The sequence below is a fragment of the Salvelinus alpinus genome, chromosome 25 (assembly GCF_045679555.1).
Source record: "Salvelinus alpinus chromosome 25, SLU_Salpinus.1, whole genome shotgun sequence".
Classification (NCBI taxonomy): domain Eukaryota; kingdom Metazoa; phylum Chordata; class Actinopteri; order Salmoniformes; family Salmonidae; genus Salvelinus; species Salvelinus alpinus.
In genome coordinates this window covers 15,886,790-15,905,409 of record NC_092110.1, presented here as the reverse complement: position 1 = coordinate 15,905,409, position 18,620 = coordinate 15,886,790, and the positions used below count along the sequence as shown (strand labels likewise).

General features: G+C 43.2%; 1 protein-coding gene across 3 annotated transcripts in view; it reads right to left on the bottom strand.

Moving 5' to 3' along the window:
- The window catches only part of LOC139553460 (guanine nucleotide exchange factor C9orf72-like), a 45,655-nt gene extending 27,806 nt beyond the window's left edge, over positions 1-17,849 (bottom strand). The window contains exon 1 of one of the 3 annotated variants that reach the window (XM_071365800.1): positions 17,733-17,849. The gene's annotated coding sequence lies outside the window, so the exon portion shown is untranslated. The other 2 variants (XM_071365804.1, XM_071365803.1) reach the window with 2 other exon arrangements.
- Between the last annotated feature and the right edge of the window lie 771 nt (positions 17,850-18,620).

The following is an 18,620-nucleotide window of genomic DNA, read 5'->3' as shown; positions in this document are numbered from 1 at the left end:
CAGAATGGAGGTGGCCAAAGAGATCCTGGACAAAGGTGAGATTGTCTATCACTTTTTTACAATCGGACAATGTAAAGTTGAAGACTTGTAGCCTAGTCTACATCATACACTGCTCCTTGTGTCAGTACCGTGTGATGGGAAATAAGGTGATTGAGGCCAGCAGCCAAGACCAAGTCACTGCTGCATTATCTAATTTACTGTTGCTACATTGTCCTGGCCCCACTTTAATAGACTATTAATAATGTTGGATAGCACTATTGTTTTACCTGACATGTTTGAGCTTGGCAACATTTTGTTGTAGTTTCAGCCTACATGGATGTCAAAGTAGCTGACCGAATACATTATAATTCCTCATTAGTCTATAACCTAACATAACCTCCCCATGTTTGATTGTAGGGAGGTTGTCATTTTCTTGTAAATTATTTGGTTGTTGGTAAACAAAGACCCCACTGCTGAAAGAGGCAAAGGCCAACTAAACTTCTCAAATCCACGTAAACATTTTTGTATCTTTTAGAAGAAATAACTAATTTATTTCAGAAAATTGTAAGGGTGACCATATATTTGGCAATAACTGTATATAGTATATTATCCTAAGGCAATATGTGATATAGCTGACATGTTTCCTTTTTTCTTTCAGAACTTGACAGGAAACTCTACTGCAGTTTCTGTGCAACAGATGAGGGGGGAGACTGGGTGAGAATAATTGTACACAGCAATTGCTGTGGTCTTTCTTTTACTGTGGTCTAAGGGGGTGTTGAGTTTTGTAGTAAATATATGTTCATAACCTTAAAGGGATGGATAAGTAATTTCACTCATTTAAACGTTTTATTACATTTAAAGCAGACTTCAATTTTTTTTAACAAGTCACTGCCAACAAATGCTAATTGTAATTTCTTCACCTAACTGTCAATTTCCCCTCTTCGCCACATTAATGGCTCCATCATCTCTTGAATGGATTGTCGGTCAATGATTTCATCTAGAATTGAATGGCAGTGGTTAGTTAAACAAACCAAATCGTGGATTGCTGAGCTATCCTTTCAGCTGTGACATCATATTATCATAATATCATATTCCGGAGACCTTCTCCCTTACCTCACCTCGCTCATCAACTCATCCTTGACCGCTGGCTACGTCCCTTCCGTCTTCAAGAGAGCGAGAGTTGCACCCCTTCTGAAAAAACCTACACTCGATCCCTCCGATGTCAACAACTACAGACCAGTATCCCTTCTTTCTTTTCTCTCCAAAACTCTTGAACGTGCCGTCCTTGGCCAGCTCTCCTGCTATCTCTCTCAGAATGACCTTCTTGATCCAAATCAGTCAGGTTTCAAGACTAGTCATTCAACTGAGACTGCTCTTCTCTGTGTCACGGAGGCGCTCCGCACTGCTAAAGCTACAGTGAGGGAAAAAAGTATTTGATCCCCTGCTGATTTTGTACGTTTACCCACTGACAAAGAATTGATCAGTCTATACTTTTAATGGTAGGTTTATTTGAACAGTGAGAGACAGAATAACCACAAAAATATCCAGAAAAACGCATGTCAAAAATGTTATAAATTGATTTGCATTTTAATGAGGGAAATAAGTATTTGACCCCCTCTCAATCAGAAAGATTTCTGGCTCCCAGGTGTCTTTCATACAGGTAACGAGCTGAGATTAGGAGCACACTGTTAAAGGGAGTGCTCCTAATCTCAGTTTGTTACCTGTATAAAAGACACCTGTCCACAGAAGCAATCAATCAATCAGATTCCAAACTCTCCACCATGGCCAAGACCAAAGAGCTCTCCAAGGATGTCAGGGACAATATTGTAGATCTACACAAGGCTGGAATGGGCTACAAGACCATTGCCAAGCAGCTTGGTGAGAAGGTGACAACAGTTGGTGCGATTATTCGCAAATGGAAGAAACACTAAATAACTGTTAAACTCCCTCGGCCTGGGACTCCATGCAAGATCTCACCTCGTGGAGTTGCAATGATCATGAGAACGGTGAGGAATCAGCCCAGAACTACACAGGAGGATCTTGTCAATGATCTCAAGGCAGCTGGGACCATAGTCACCAAGAAAACAATTGGTAACACACTACGCCGTGAAGGACTGAAATCCTGCAGCGTCCGCAAGGTCCCCCTGCTCAAGAAAGCACATATACATGCCCGTCTGAAGTTTGCCAATGAACATCTGAATGATTCAGAGGACAACTGGGTGAACGTGTTGTGGTCAGATGAGACCAAAATGGAGTTCTTTGGCATCAACTCAACTTGCCGTGTTTGGAGGAGGAGGAATGCTGCCTATGACCCCAAGAAACCATCCTCACCGTCAAACATGGAGGTGGAAACATTATGCTTTGGGGGTGTTTTTCTGCTAAGGGGACAGGACAACTTCACCGCATCAAAGGGACGATGGACAGGGCCATGTACCGTCAAATCTTGGGTGAAAACCTCCTTCCCTCAGCCAGGGTATTGAAAATGTGTCGTGGATGGGTATTCCAGCACGACAATGACCCAAAACACACGGCCAAGGCAACAAAGGAGTGGCTCAAGAAAAAGCACATTAAGGTCCTGGAGTGGCCTAGCCAGTCTCCAGACCTTAATCCCATAGAAAATCTGTGGAGGGAGCTGAAGGTTCGAGTTGCCAAATGTCAGCCTCGAAACCTTAATGACTTGAAGAAGATCTGCAAAGAGGAGTGGGACAAAATCCCTCCTGAGATGTGTGCAAACCTGGTGGCCAACTACAAGAAACATCTGACCTCTGTGATTGCCAACAAGGGTTTTGCCACCACGTACTAAGTCATGTTTTGCAGAGGGGGTCAAATACTTATTTCCCTCATTAAAATGCAAATCAATTTATAACATTTTTGACATGCGTTTTTCTGGATATTTTTGTTGATATTCTGTCTCTCACTGTTCAAATAAACCTACCATTAAAATTACAGACTGATCATTTCTTTGTCAGTGGGCAAACGTACAAAATCAGCAGGGGATCAAATACTTTTTTCCCTCACTGTAACTCTCTCTCCTCTGCTCTCATCCTTCTAGACCTATCGGCTGCCTTTGATACTGTGAACCATCAGATCCTCCTCTCCACCCTCTCCGAGCTGGGCATCTCCGGCGCGGCCCACGCTTGGATTGCGTCCTACCTGACAGGTCGCTCCTACCAGGTGGCGTGGCGAGAATCTGTCTCCGCACCACGTGCTCTCACCACTGGTGTCCCCCAGGGCTCTGTTCTAGGCCCTCTCCTATTCTCGCTATACACCAAGTCACTTGGCTCTGTCATATCCTCACATGGTCTCTCCTATCATTGCTATGCAGACGACACACAATTAATCTTCTCCTTTCCCCCCTCTGATAACCAGGTGGTGAATCGCATCTCTGCATGTCTGGCAGACATATCAGTGTGGATGACGGATCACCACCTCAAGCTGAACCTCGGCAAGACGGAGCTGCTCTTCCTCCCGGGGAAGGACTGCCCGTTCCATGATCTCGCCATCACGGTTGACAACTCCATTGTGTCCTCCTCCCAGAGTGCTAAGAACCTTGGCGTGATCCTGGACAACACCCTGTCGTTCTCAACTAACATCAAGGCGGTGACCCGTTCCTGTAGGTTCATGCTCTACAACATTCGCAGAGTACGACCCTGCCTCACGCAGGAAGCGGCGCAGGTCCTAATCCAGGCACTTGTCATCTCCCGTCTGGATTACTGCAACTCGCTGTTGGCTGGGCTCCCTGCCTGTGCCATTAAACCCCTACAACTCATCCAGAACGCCGCAGCCCGTCTGGTGTTCAACTTTCCCAAGTTCTCTCACGTCACCCCGCTCCTCCGCTCTCTCCACTGGCTTCCAGTTGAAGCTCGCATCCGCTACAAGACCATGGTGCTTGCCTACGGAGCTGTGAGGGGAACGGCACCTCCGTACCTTCAGGCTCTGATCAGGCCCTACACCCAAACAAGGGCACTGCGTTCATCCACCTCTGGCCTGCTCGCCTCCCTACCTCTGAGGAAGTACAGTTCCCGCTCAGCCCAGTCAAAACTGTTCGCTACTCTGGCACCCCAATGGTGGAACAAACTCCCTCACGACGCCAGGTCAGCGGAGTCAATCACCACCTTCCGGAGACACCTGAAACCCCACCTCTTTAAGGAATACCTAGGATAGGATAAAGTAATCCTTCTAACCCCTCCCCCCCCCTTAAAAGAGTTAGATGCACTATTGTAAAGTGGTTGTTCCACTGGATATCATAAGGTGAATGCACCAATTTGTAAGTCGCTCTGGATAAGAGCGTCTGCTAAATGACTTAAATGTAAATGTAAATCATATGATGGAATCAATGGCCTAATTGACTTGTACTTTCACAGATGGAATGCTCCACATGCTCCAGTTGGTACCACACCTCCTGTGCTGGGGTATCCATCAGCATTTACCATCGACACATGGAGAATCCTGCCTTACAATGGATATGCCCACCCTGCCACAATTGAAAACCTGCACACCAAGGCTACTATTGGGTTGATACTGTGTCAAATCTATATATTGTCCAGAGGTGTAAATGATTTACAACTTCAGTAGATGGTATATTTTAGGGATGTCCCCAACGGGAAAAAATCTGTGTTGACTTAGTCTTCCTGTTCTTTCCACCAATCGATTGGTCTAAATGTTAAAATGTATTTTTCCATATATAGACACACACCCTATGTGTTTGAAGAAACCCACTAAATATGCACTGAGCTTGTCTGATGCTTAAGCACACTGTTTGATGAATTCATTTTGCTGTTGCATGCTCCATGCTCCATGTCCGGCAGGATCTCCAGCGCCTTCTGGAGCGATTTCCATCGCTCCACCACTCCACCAACACCTCCTGGTGTTTATCCAACTTTTATCGCCACTTTATCTGGGATTACAGCATCCTTGCCGGCCGCTGACCGGGCATTCCGGGACCTGAAATAGCGCTTCACCACAGCTCTGATCTTGGTTGATCCGGACCCTTCCTGTCAGTTTGTGGTGGATGCTAATGCTTCGGAGTGGGGACTGTTCTGTCGCAACGTTCTGCCCTGGATTGGAAGTTGCATCCCTGCACCGCATTCTCCCACCGCCTCAACGCCACAGAGGAATTATGGCAATGGAGGCACTGGCTTGAAGGGGCGGAGCATCTGTTCATTGTGTGTACAGACCACAAAAATCTATAGTATCTCCACTCCGCCAATCGCCTCAACTCCAGGCAAGCGAAATGGGGGCTGTTTACCCAGTTCAACTTTTCCCCCTTCTACCGGCCTAAGAACGTCAAGCCGAATGTTTTTTCTCACCGCTATAACCTCACTGCTACCACCCCGGAGCCCAAGACAACCCTTCCTACCTCTTGCCTGGCGACGCCACTCAGCTGGGGTATAGGGGAACAGGTCCTAGCCAAAACCTGGGGGGGGGTCAAGAACCAGATGTTCGTGTCTAACGCTTTCCGCTCCGCGGTCTTGAGTGGGCCAATTCCTCCAGGCTAGCCTGTCACCCCCACAACCCCTGGTCCAACATATCCCTGGATTTTGTCAGCCTCCGCTCTTCCCCGAGCAGGATGAAGAAGTTGGCATACCTTCTGCCGAGAGGTTTGTCCGCAGCTGTAGTTTTACCTGGAGGAGAGCCCGATTGGCCCTCAATACCCCCTCAAGGTATCGAAGACAAGAGGATCGCTATCGGACCCCAGCTCCCCAGTATCGGCTAGGGCAGAAGGTATGGTTGTCCAACCGGGATCTGCCACTCCGGGTGGATCTCCCAAACTCTCCCCCCAGGTTATTGGCCCATTTCCCATCTCCAAGATTATTAGGTCCTCTGCTGTTCATCTTCTGTTGCTCCGTACTCTTCGTATATATCCCACCATTAATGTTTCCAGAGTTAAACTCATATGTCACAGTTCTTTGTCTCCTGTTTCTGACCTCTGCCTACCCAAAACCTGACCCAAAACCTGAGCCTGCCTGCCGTCCGGTACCGTTGCCACACCTCTGGTTACTGACCGCTGCCTGCCTTGTACTGTCAAATCAAATTGTATTAGTCACATGCGCTGAATACAACAGGTATAGATAGACCTTACAGTGAAATGCTTACTTACGGCCCCTAACCAACTGTGCAGTTAAAAAAAATACATAAGAATAATAGATAAAAGTAACAAGTAATTAAAGAGCAGCATTAAAAAATAACAATATATACAGGGGGGTGCCGGTACAGAGTCAATGTGCGGGGGCACCGGTTAGTTGAGGTAGTATGTTCATGTAGGTAGAGTTAACTTAAGTTACTATTGCTTGCCCCTGTTTGAGTATTAAACTATTGTTTCTTCGACATGGTCTGCATCTGGGTCTTACCTTCACACCTGATAATTTTGCACATGCTAGTTTAATTTCGATTTAAAAAAACAAGCTATGTTTTTTTGTTGTTGTGACAATTGGTAGCCAGCAGGAAGCCTACATAGCTACAGTAGGTATTTTCCTTTCTGCAACTTCTACAGAGAACGTTAACCATTATATTGATGAAAAGGAATTTGGACACAAAGTTGTTGTTTACCATCAGTGGCATTAAAAAGCCTTAATTACCATAATGGTATAAAGTAATTGACTCATGATTAATGTATTGGAAGACTGTACTAAATGTCTTGATGATGATGCAGCCCAGCCTCACATTCAATTCGCGCATATATGTACATAATGTATTTCAGCATATTTCGTGCGTTTTTGTGCATTTTTGGGGTGGTTCAATTCGTTTGAAAATACACTAATTTCTGTGCTACTTAATTCGTGCGAAAAGACACGAATTTAACCAGTAGGCGACACACAAGCCGTTGCAACAACCATAGACACGATCGCCTGTATTTATTTATTTTACGTTATGAATATATAGATTTTTTCTTTTTTTTAACCATATAACCATAAGAGGTTATATATATATATATATTGTCTTTTTTTAATCCCTATTAAAACATTGTGGTTTTATGCCTATATGTACTGTTTTCGATTTTTCTGAACAGACTTTTCAGTATAGAATGAATGTAAGCAATGCATGATGGTTAATGGTGTTTTATTCTGTTGTAGTTCCATGTATTTCTTAAAAAATAAACGTGTAAACCATTTTTATTGACCAGAATGTAACTGAAAATACAATGGCAGCCTTGCTGTATAACATTTGGGGAAACGTATGCAGTCATTGTAGTCTTACATTTTGTTGGCCAACCAAAATTACCAAAACGTTAACCCGTAATAAGGCTAGGGTGGCTGAGTGTAAATACATGGCTCTGAGTGTAAGCACCTTTTCACTAGAAACGTTCTTGTGTTCAAATTACCGTCAGTGCGAAATAGCTAGAAAGCTTTCATATTTCCACTTGGCTGCACCTACGGTTACGATAACGATAAATCAAGTGCAATACCTGCGTCGACCTGTGTCGAGCAGCAAAACACCGGAAAGCTTCTAGCCTACCGGAAAGTTACAAGAAGAACAAGAATAGTTACCTTATCCGGTCATGTGACACTCTGGATGCCCCCTAAAAGCAATTTCAACCGTTTTGAAAAATGACGCCTGGTAACCCAAAAAAAATACCAGGTGCACGAAAAGTTTGGGACTTAGAATATTTTTTGAAAACCTCCATAAATCACTCAGGCCATTGACTCGAGAAGAAAAAACATAAAATATTTTCCAGAAGAAAAAACATAGAATATTTTTTGAAAACCTCCATAAATCACTCAGGCCAGCACCCATTGATTTGGGGCGGTAGTATAGCGCTCCCAGAGCGGGTATGGAAGTCTGGATCCCCCCTAAAAGCATTTAAGGCTCTGTGTGTCTTTAAGCACCATACTTTTTCACTCCATCATGTGTGTGTGTGTGAGAGAGCTTTTCTTTGACATCTGTTTAGAGAAATTACTGATTTACAATTCATGAGGGTTGACCGATTCACATATTTAAAGTTTTGGAAAGATCTGACTTTTTTAAACCTTCGGAACAGCACCTATGACCCCATTTTAAGGCACTTCCGGTTGGCACAGGAAGCTATAAGTAAATACATATCCTGATCGGGGTATGCTTTTACAGAATCCTGAGTTTTAAGTCTATACGTTAAGAACTGACTGATTTACACAGGGTTGAATGCACTATATATCACAAACTGCAGGTTGGGTATGGCAAACACTTTTAGGGTGATTTAACCACTTCCGGTTGCTCCAGGAAGCTTAGAATCGACACAGGTAGACCTCATAGTGGCCTGATGGATTGTCATCGAAGACAGGTTCATAAGGCATTATTAACCCACATAGGTTTCAGGTTGAATTTAGGGGAGCAGGCAATGTATTCCTATGGGGAGACATGTCATTGTAAACTGTTTGATGTAAACACCTTCTTTTAACTGTTAAGGGTTAATGCCACACGGTCAATGTTGGGCTTGCACAGATCGGGAGGACCTTAGGAACGTTCCTGAGGTCAAATTGTGCTTCTAACCTTAACGGTTCTCTCTCTGTCTCCCCAAAGCAAAACAATATGAAATTGAGGTCAAAGGGTCATTTGGGTCCTTCTTCTTGTCCCTGTCGCTGCACTCAGACCGAGCGAGCTACGGTCAAGCGGGGCATCTCGTTGAACTCGGCACAGCATGTGTCTTTAAGCACCATACTTTTTCACTCCATCCTTTTATCCCCTTTTCTTCATGGTATCCAATCGCTAGTAATTACTATCTTGTCTCATCGCTACAACTCCCGTATGGGCTCAGGAGAGACGAAGGTTGAAAGCCACGCGTCCTCCGAAGCACAACCCAACCAAGCCGCACTGCTTCTTAACACAGCGCGCCTCCAAACCAGAAGCCAGCCTCACCAATGTGTCGGAGGAAACACTGTGCACCTGGCCCCCTTGGCTAGCGCGCACTGCGCCCGGCCCGCCACAGGAGTCGCCGGAGCGCGATGAGACAAGGGTATCCCTACCGGCCAAACCCTCCCTAACCCGGACGACACTAGGCCAATTGTGCGTCACCCCACGGACCTCCCGGTCGCGGCCGGCTGCGGCAGAGGCCGGGCGCCAACCTCAGAGACTCTGGTGGCGCAGCTAGTACTGCAATGCAGTGCCCTAGACCACTGCGCCACCCGGGAGGCAGATCTGACCTTTTTAACCCTTCGAAACTGACCCTATGGCACCATTTGAAGGTACTTCCGGTTGACATAGGAAGCTGAAAGTGAACACATATCCTCCTTGGGGTAGGCTCTTATATAATATTGAGTTTTAAGTCTTTATGTTAAGAACTGACTTATTTACAGAGGGTTAAATGAGTGTGTGTTATTTCATAAAATCACATAAAATCACAGAATTCTGGCAGAGCTTCGAGACCCACTTAAAAAATGTTCGTCTGAACACACTGCAACTGGATCTGTAACTTTTTTTTTTACTCCTTTTTGTGAACATTACCAATTTGTCGATGTACGATTTCTCTTAAATTACGATAGATAAATGTCTGGTTCTTTTTTTCCTGACACCGTATGCTTATGTACTTTGACGTGAAGCGGTCAAATTAGCACCCTACTGCGTTTTTGACCTTTAATCCCAGAAAAATGGCCATAACTCAAAAAGTGTTGAGGCCTCGACGCCATCTTGTTTGGGGCCAACTGTCCATTACGTCTTCGAAATATTTTCAGTTTCGGAGAAAAGGCCACATGCATTTGCAATGTGCTTGTGCATTTGCAATATTATTTATTTTCCCTCTGGTGGGAATTTCCGAGACTGCGGAAAAATGACCAAAATTTGTTATTTTTATAAAACGGAAACCGAACGTCCGAGAGATTTCGTTTGATGACTTCCTGAAAGATCTCTCCCCCGCGCACGGCCCGACGCCGTCCGCGAATTTTAGAAACCTTGCAGGTCGTCTAGTAAGGGACCGTACATTTGCAATGTGGCGTTTCTCACTAACCATATGGCGAGTGCTAAAATGTTCCCTTAAGGTATGGAAAGGCCATAAGTGTAAGTCAACATAATTCATTATTTTACATTAACATGTAATACATGCATTATGAAGAAAATGGTGTAATTTAGGCTCCACGAAATATTAAATGGGTTATGAAGAAAATCGTGTATGGTTGCCTACATGACGAAAAGGCGTTCTGATTACAAGTGCACCCATATCCAAAGTATTAAGCGAATTCAAGCACAGAAAACAGCATTGGCATTAATAAAACAATATTTCCCACGAATTAAGTCGCACGTAAATGTGCGTCTTTTCTCAAATTCTGTTCAGCAAGTCTAAAACAGTACATATAGGCATACAACGACACATTTTAAAACATGGTTAAACAAAGACAACATTTCTGTATATTCATGACGTTGAATCAGCCATTAAGAAGAACAAAAATGAAATACTAATTATCGCGTCTATATGGTTGTTGCAAAGGCTTGTGTAGCCTACTGGTTAAATTTGTGTCTTTTCGCACGAATTAAGAAGCACATCAATTCGTGTCTTTTCTCACGAATTAAGCCAGACGTAAACGCACAAAAACGCACGAAATCTGCTGAAATACATTTTGTACATATATGCACGAATTGAATGTGAGACTGTGTTGGATGATGGGATAAGTTATACTATCCTGACTGTATTAGTCTCAACCTACCATTTCTGAATTTAACTATATGGTAAAAAAAATATTTGGTACAAGGTGACTTATATATTTTTACTGTGCTTCGGGAAGTATTCAGACCCCTTGACTTGTTTGACATTTATTTACGTTACAGCCTTCTACAATTGATGACATTGGTTCTCACCAATATACACACAATAGCAAACAATGTAAAAGCAAAAGCAGGTTTAGTATAAGAGCAAGGCGAGACCTAGATGCAGACATGGGAGAGAGATGGTTTGAGTCTTGATATTTATTAAACAATCCAAAAGCGCTAGGTAAGAGAATGGTCGTGGAAAGGCAAAATGTCAACCAGTTCAGAGTCCAGGAGGTACAGAGTGGCAGGCAGGCTTGAGGTAAGGGCAGGCAGGCGGGTACGGAGTCCAGAAAACGTGAGGACTAGCAAAAGAGAATAGAAGCAGGAGTAAGGGAAAATGCTGGTTGCCTTGAAATGCATACAAGACAATATATATATACACTAGGGATAATAAGTGACACCTGGAGGGGGTGGAGACAATCACAAGAAAGGTGAAACAGATCAGGGTGTGACATTAAGAAATTATTTCAAATTTATTAAATCAAAATGTGATTAAATTTACATAGGTATTCAGACCCTTTACTCAATACTTTGTTGAAACAGCTTTGGCAGTGATTACAGCCTTGTGTCTGATGCTACAAGCTTGCCACACCTGTATTTGGGGAATTTCTCCCATTCTTCTCTGTAGATCCTCAAGCTCTGTCAATTTCGATGGAGAACGTTGCTGCACAGCTATTTTCAGGTCTCTCCAGAGATGTTAGATTGGGTTCAAGTCAGGGTTTTGGCTGGCCCATTCAAGAAAAGTCAGAGACACCTCCTGAAGCGTAAATACAGGACTAAGATTGAATCCTACTACACCGGCTGTGATGCTTGTTGGATGTGGAAGGGCTTGAAAAATATTCATGACTACAAAGGGAAATCCAGCCACAAGCTGCTCAGTGATGAGAGCCTACCAGATGAGCTAAAAGCCTTTTATGCTCGCTTCGAGCAAAGCAACACTGAAGCATGCACGAGAGCACCAGCTGTTCCGGTAGAATGTCTGATCAGGCTCTCCATAGGCGATGTGCGCAAGACCTTAAAACAAGTAAACATTCCCAAAGAGGCGGGGCCAGACTGATTACCAGGCAAGTGTCTTCACTGACATTTTCCACCTCTCCCTGACCGAGTCTGTAATACCTGCATGTTTCAAACAGACCACCATAGTCCCTGTGCCGAAGAAAGCAAAGGTAACTTGCCTAAATAACTACCGCATCGTAGCACTCACATTGGTAGCCATGAAGTCCTTTGAAAGGCTAGTAATGGCTAACATAAAGCAATCATGCCGGAAACCCTAGACCCACTCCAATTGCCATACTACCCCAACAGATCCACAGATGATGCAATCTCTATTGTACTCCACACTACCCTTTCACATCTGGACAAAAGGATAACCTCTGAGAATGCTGTTGATTGACTACAGCTCAACATTCAACACCATAGTGCCAACAATGCTGATCACTAAGCAAAGGACCCTGGTACTCAACACCTCTCTCTGCAACTGGATCCTGGACTTCCTGACGGGCAGCCCCCAGTTGGTAAGGGTAGGCAACAACACATCTGGCACGCTGATCGTCAACACTAGGGCCACTCAGGGGTGAGTGCTTAGTCCCCTCCTGTACTCCCTGTTCACCCATGACTGCATGGCAAAGCACAACTCCAACACCATTACGTTTGCAGATGACAACAGTGTTAGGCATGATCACCGAAAACGATGAGACAGCCTATAGGGAGGAGGTAAGAGACCTGGCAGTGTGGTGCAAGGACAACAACCTCTCCCTCAACGTGAGCAAGACAAAAGGAGATGATAGTGGACTATAGGAAAAGGAGGGCAGAATATGACCCCATTAACATGGACAGGCCTGAAGTTGAGAATTTCAGGTTCCTTGGTGTCCACATCCCCAACGAACTATCATAGTCAAAACAAACCAACACAGTTGTGAAGAGGGCATGAAAACACCTTTCCCCCCTCAGGAAACTGAAAACATGGGTCCCCAGATCCTCAAATATACCCCTGCACCATCAAGAGCATCCTGACCGGTTGCATCACCGCCTGGTATGGAAACTGCCCGGCATCGGACCGTAAGGCGCTACTGAGGGTGTATCGTCGGACGGGGCCACAGTGTCTCCCGATCACTTCTGTCTCAGGCCCCAGTATTTACGTTGCAATAGTTTGTGTATGGGGGTTAGGGTCAGTCAGTTATACCTGGAGTATTTATCCTGTCTTATCTGGTGTCCTGTGTGAATTTAAGTATGCTCCCTCTAATTCACTCTCTCCCTCTCCCTTCTATCCCGGAGGACCTGAGCCCTGGGACCATGCCTCAGGACTACCTGGCCTGATCACACTGTCCCCAGTCCACCTGGTCGTGCTGCTGCTCCAGTTTAAACTGTTCTGCCTGCGGCTATGGAACCCTGACGTGTTCACCGGACGTGCTACCTTATCCCGGACCTGACATTTACTCTTGAGGTGCTGACCTGTTTCACCCTCTAGAACCACTGTGAATATTATCATTTGAGCCTGCTGGTAATCTATTAACGTTTGGCCATGTTCTGTTATAATCTCCACCCGGCACAGCCAGAAGAGGACTGGCCATGTTCTGTTATAATCTCCACCCGGCACAGCCAGAAGAGGACTGGCCACCCCTCAGAGTCTGGTTCCTCTCAAGGTTACTTCCTAGGTTCCTGCCTTTCTAGGGAGTTTTACCTAGCCACCGTGCATCTGCATTGCTTGCTGTTTTGGGGTTTTAGGCTGGGTTTCTGTATATCACTTTGTGACATAGGCTGATGTTGTAAGGGATTTATGAATAAAATTTGATTGCTTATGTCCGAGTACATCACTGGGTAGAAGCTTCCTGCCATCCAGGACCTACTGTATATACTAGGCGGTGTCAGAGGAAGGGCTAAAAAATAGTGAAAGACTCAAGTCACATTGTAAAGAATGTCATTTCAATAGTGTTGTGGTATCAGATTATGTCATGGAGTAACAATAAACCTTCATTTGCATTTGATACAAACCTTGTCTGCAAAAAGCCAACTTTGACCTGGGGGCATGCTTTGTAGACCATTCAAAAGCGTTCCGATACCTTGTCCCCAAGAAAAAACCCACATGTCATGATAGCTTATAGACAGTAGTAGGCAAATGAAGTGACAAAGTTCCAATATTAAGATTTTTAAATAACATTTCTAGGGTTTATTTGCTGGTAATTGGAAACACGTCCCTTTTGAATTTCGTCCCCCGTTCCTAAACACATCCATCCTATAGTGTAGGTTTTGAAGATTCATAATCTATGTTTGTAATCATCAGAAGAAGATTGAGGAACGGTTGGTGGACCCAAGAAGTACAAGCCCCCACGCCATTCTCCAACCTCTGAAATGTTGTCTTTGATGTGTGCATTTTGAAGTAGCCCTTAACAATTATTCTCTGTCTGTCTGGTAGAGTAGTGGTTATGGTGTTTGCTCCCCATACCAGAGATTGAGAGTTCAAATCTGAGGAGAGCAATTTTTAGAGAGACATTTCTGATGTTGCCTTTTGTTGGCATGAAAGAGCTAACTTGAGGTGTGTAGGGGGGTAGGGGCTATTTCCCATCAAATAGAAGGACTGAAGTGACACCTTGTATAGAATGTCCTTTTAATAGAGTTGTGATAACATACTATGTCGTGGAGTAACAATGTCTGCAAAAAGCCAACTTTGACCTGGGGGCATGCTTTGTAGACCATTCAAAAGCAAAAGCGTTCCGATACCTTGTCCCCAAGAAAAAACCCACATGTCATGATAGCTTATAGACAGTAGTAGGCAAATGAAGTGACAAAGTTCCAATATTAAGATTTTTAATTAACATTTCTAGGGTTTATTTGCTGGTAATTGGAAACACGTCCCTTTTGAATTTCGTCCCCCGTTCCTAAACACATCCATCCTATAGTGTAGGTTTTGAAGATTCATAATCTATGTTTGTAATCATCAGAAGAAGATTGAGGAACGGTTGGTGGACCCAAGAAGTACAAGCCCCCACGCCATTCTCCAACCTCTGAAATGTTGTCTTTGATGTGTGCATTTTCATGTACCCCTTAATATTTAGTCTATGTCTGTCTGCTAGAGTAGTGGTTATGACGTCTGCTTCCCGAACCATGGTGGATGCTTCCCAAGCCAGAGTTTGAGAGTTCAAATCCCAGAGAAACAGTTAATGTAGCAACTTCTTTCGTGTTGCCTTTGTGGGCCTGAAAGAGCAAACAAGAGGTATGTAGGGGAAAAGGGGCTAGTTCCCATCAAATAGCAAGAATGAAGTGACACCTTGTTTCAAATGTAATTTCAATAGAGTTGTGATAACATACTATGCTGTGGAGTAACAATACAACCATACTCTGTATAAGCCAACTTTTACCTGGGGCCATTCTTTGTAGACCATTCAAAGGTGTTCCTAGTCTTGGTCCCCCTGAAGAAAGCCACATGTTAAGATAGTTTAAAAATAGTTGTAGTAGTAGTTATGGTGGTGAATTCCCAAAGGAGAGGTTGTGAGTTAAATTCCTTTCAAGAGCATGCCAACTTGCTTTTGTTGCCTTGACAGAACAATGTTGAGGTGGGGTTCCGGAAGGACATAGACAGCAAGGGAAATTGGATTATAAAATGTTAGGGTACAGCAACTGGTGTTGAGTAGGAGTGCTGATCTATGATCAAACCCACCCCTGTCCATATAATCTTATTCCAGAGACAACTGAGTCAGAATGATCTAGGCAAAGCTGATTGTAAAAAAGTGCTCCTCTGTACGCATTTATGAAATGTCTCAGGCTAAGAGTGCTGAACTGGAATCACTACCCCCCACCCCCCGTCAAAGTAATGTTATTCATTCTACTCACAAATGCTAAACAGATCCTAGTTCAGCACTCCTACTTCAAGCCACCAAGTGAATGTTGGATATTGGGTGCTAAACGTCTTGAACAGTGGTTGAAAAAGTACCCAATTGTCATACTTGAGTAAAAGTAAAGATATGTTAATAGAAAATGTCTCAAGTAAAAGTCACCCAGTAAAATACTAAGTAAATGTCATTGCTAAAAGATACTTAAGTATCAGTGGTAAAAGTATAAATGATTTGACCTTCCATATATTAAGCCAACCAGACAGCACAATTCTCTTGTATTTTTATTTAAGAAATAGCCATGGGAACACTCATAATTTACAAACGAAGCATGTGTTTAGTGAGTCTGCTAGATCAGAGGCAGTAGGGATGTTCTCTTGATAAGTGTGTGAATTGGACCATTTTCCTGTCCGGCTTAGCATTCAAAATGCAAAAAGTACTTTTGGGTGCCAGGGAAACTGTATGGAGTAAAAAAAATATTATTTTCTTTAGAAATGTGGTGAAGTAAAATATAATGTTGTAAAGAAACAGAAAGAGTAAAAGTACAGATACAAAAAAAAACAGATATAAACGGAATGTAGTGGAGTAGTTTAAATACATTTTTGTTAAGTAATTTACACCACTGGACTTGAAAGGAACACCTCAATTACCTCGACTAACAGGTGCCCCGACACATTGACTCTGTACCGGTACCCCATGTATATAGGCTCGCTGTTTTTATTTTACTGCTGATCTTTAATTATTTGTTACTTTTATTTCTTATTTTTCTTACAACTAAATTGTTGGTTAAGGGCTTAATTTCAGCATTTCACTGCAAGGTCTACACATGTAGTATTCGGCGCATGTGACAAATACAATTTGATTTGTGACGCATGAAAACATGTTGTGAACCTGGTGTGACATTATTGAAGCTGTGCTGACACCTAGTGGACATCAAGAGGACCTACACTACACACACATATACACACACACTATAACCTTAAAACAGATAGGATGCTTTACATAAGTTGCTCTTTTTTATTAGACACTAATATATATGTCCAATAAACAGACGTTCAAAAGTCGGAATGTAAAGCAAAAACGACTGGAAAGTTATTCAAAAGCAGGTGTAGTGAATCAAGCATCTTGGGGTTACCTGAAATAGGTCAAAGTATATATTTTAAATGTTCTAATTTATTTAATCTTTATTTAACTAGGCAAGATGAACTCAACAACATCGACAGACACAAGTTACCTGCTATATTTGGGAAACAGGATTAACACAGAGAGAACTTGGCAAAATGCATGTTTCTGTAGTAAGAGTAGGTATATACAGTATCATCGGTAACAATTGTGTACAAGCCACCTAGCTACAAAAATACTGGGACTAGCGGTCATTAGTTACATTTCAACCACAGCGATTCCCTAATTGAGGCGCAACAGAGTTCACCGGCAAATGCAGGAACACCGGAAATAATAACTAAACCAACGAACGAGAAATGGTGGAGGCTAGCAGAACGAAGAGACATTTTTCCGAATAAACGTGGAGAGTGAAACACGTAATTACATAGCTCACTCCCTACCCGGTATGTCATTCTACTGTTATACGACTGTATGCGTTTTTTGTTGGCAACCTTGATATTTACGGAGTTTTTGGAACGGATTCCTGTTGGAACGTTCCACAAATTATACCCACCCCCCATGTCGGTTTTCACCCACCCTGAAATCACAAATGGATCAGCCAAAAGGCAAGAGTCAACCTTTTCCAAAAATGTCACTCCTACTGTCACAGACTCATCTTTATCCCGACCTTCGGTGCAAGCCTCGGACTCCGAGAACTTCACCACACCCTCATTCATTTACATTTCTCCTCCTGTCTTCAACTCACCCTGCTTACACTTTCTACCATTATTTTTTAACAAACCATCTCCCCTTTTTAACCGACTCAAGCTCACTCTCTTATCCCTTCTGCTCTTAGACCTCCTCTGCATCCTCATTTCCATCCATTCCACCTCCGTATTCCAAGTAGAAGTCTCCTTGTGATAATACTACACTTCTCCTGACATACATCTTCTTTTTCTTCTTCTTGCCTTGTCAAGGGACGCCATTTAACCGGCTGCCACAACCAGTATGAACCCCTCGGGATGTAGAGCTCAACAGCGCATCCCACTTGTAGCCATTTCGTCTGAATACATGTTCAATTATATCTACATTTGAAAGAGAGGAGTTACTCACCAAAGTCTCATCGTATTTCAATTGTAGCTCCCATGAAGAGCCACAGAAGGTTTAGCGTTGAAAAAAACAACATAATAATCACTTCTTCATTTGTCAATACTACGTAATTTGCCGTGAGGCATACTGCCCTCTGGCGAAATATTAAGGTATCTAAAAGAGATAATGTCATTTCCCCTGCAAAAAAAAGTATACAAATTAGGTGGTGATTCATATATCTTTCTGTTTATATTTACTTGACTTGCACCTGCTTTACAAACAAACATCACTGCATGAGCAACAGGTATCTGGGTTGCGTTGAGTGAGGCAGGGAGGATTTTTGTTGTTGTTGAATGAAGGTCAATGAATTATGCCTCCAGCCAGGCCCATTTAAAATTAACTTTTTAATTCCCTTTTAGCCATGTAGGATAATCTTACCCTCACCAATCCAGTAGGGGTGGAAATGTGCAACTGACCATATGTTTATATATGGTCTATGAACTGACCTTATATCACTGAGTGTCTAGGGTAGCAACTCATCCACTCCTCTTCCCAGGGCCTCTTTACCACCCTCTCCTTGTAACGAAGTACAGTACTCATTGTAGATCATCAACAATTTCTCTTAAAATTATTGGGATTGGATTACATCAAACAATATTGGATCATGGAATCCTTGGTTATGTTGTGAAATTGTCAGATAAAAGTGTAAAAAGAGGCAGGCTGTGAAAATAAGCTGTTATAAGCACAAATCACATTAACAATTTTTTTTCAAGTGATGATAGGCAATTTTACTCAGGCTTCTCAAGAGGGTTCAACTGCCATATTTCAAAGAAGAAACTGTGGATGCTGGGCACAATAATAACCCAGAGCCCTTTTACTTTCATTCCAAATGAGACACACACACAAGCATCT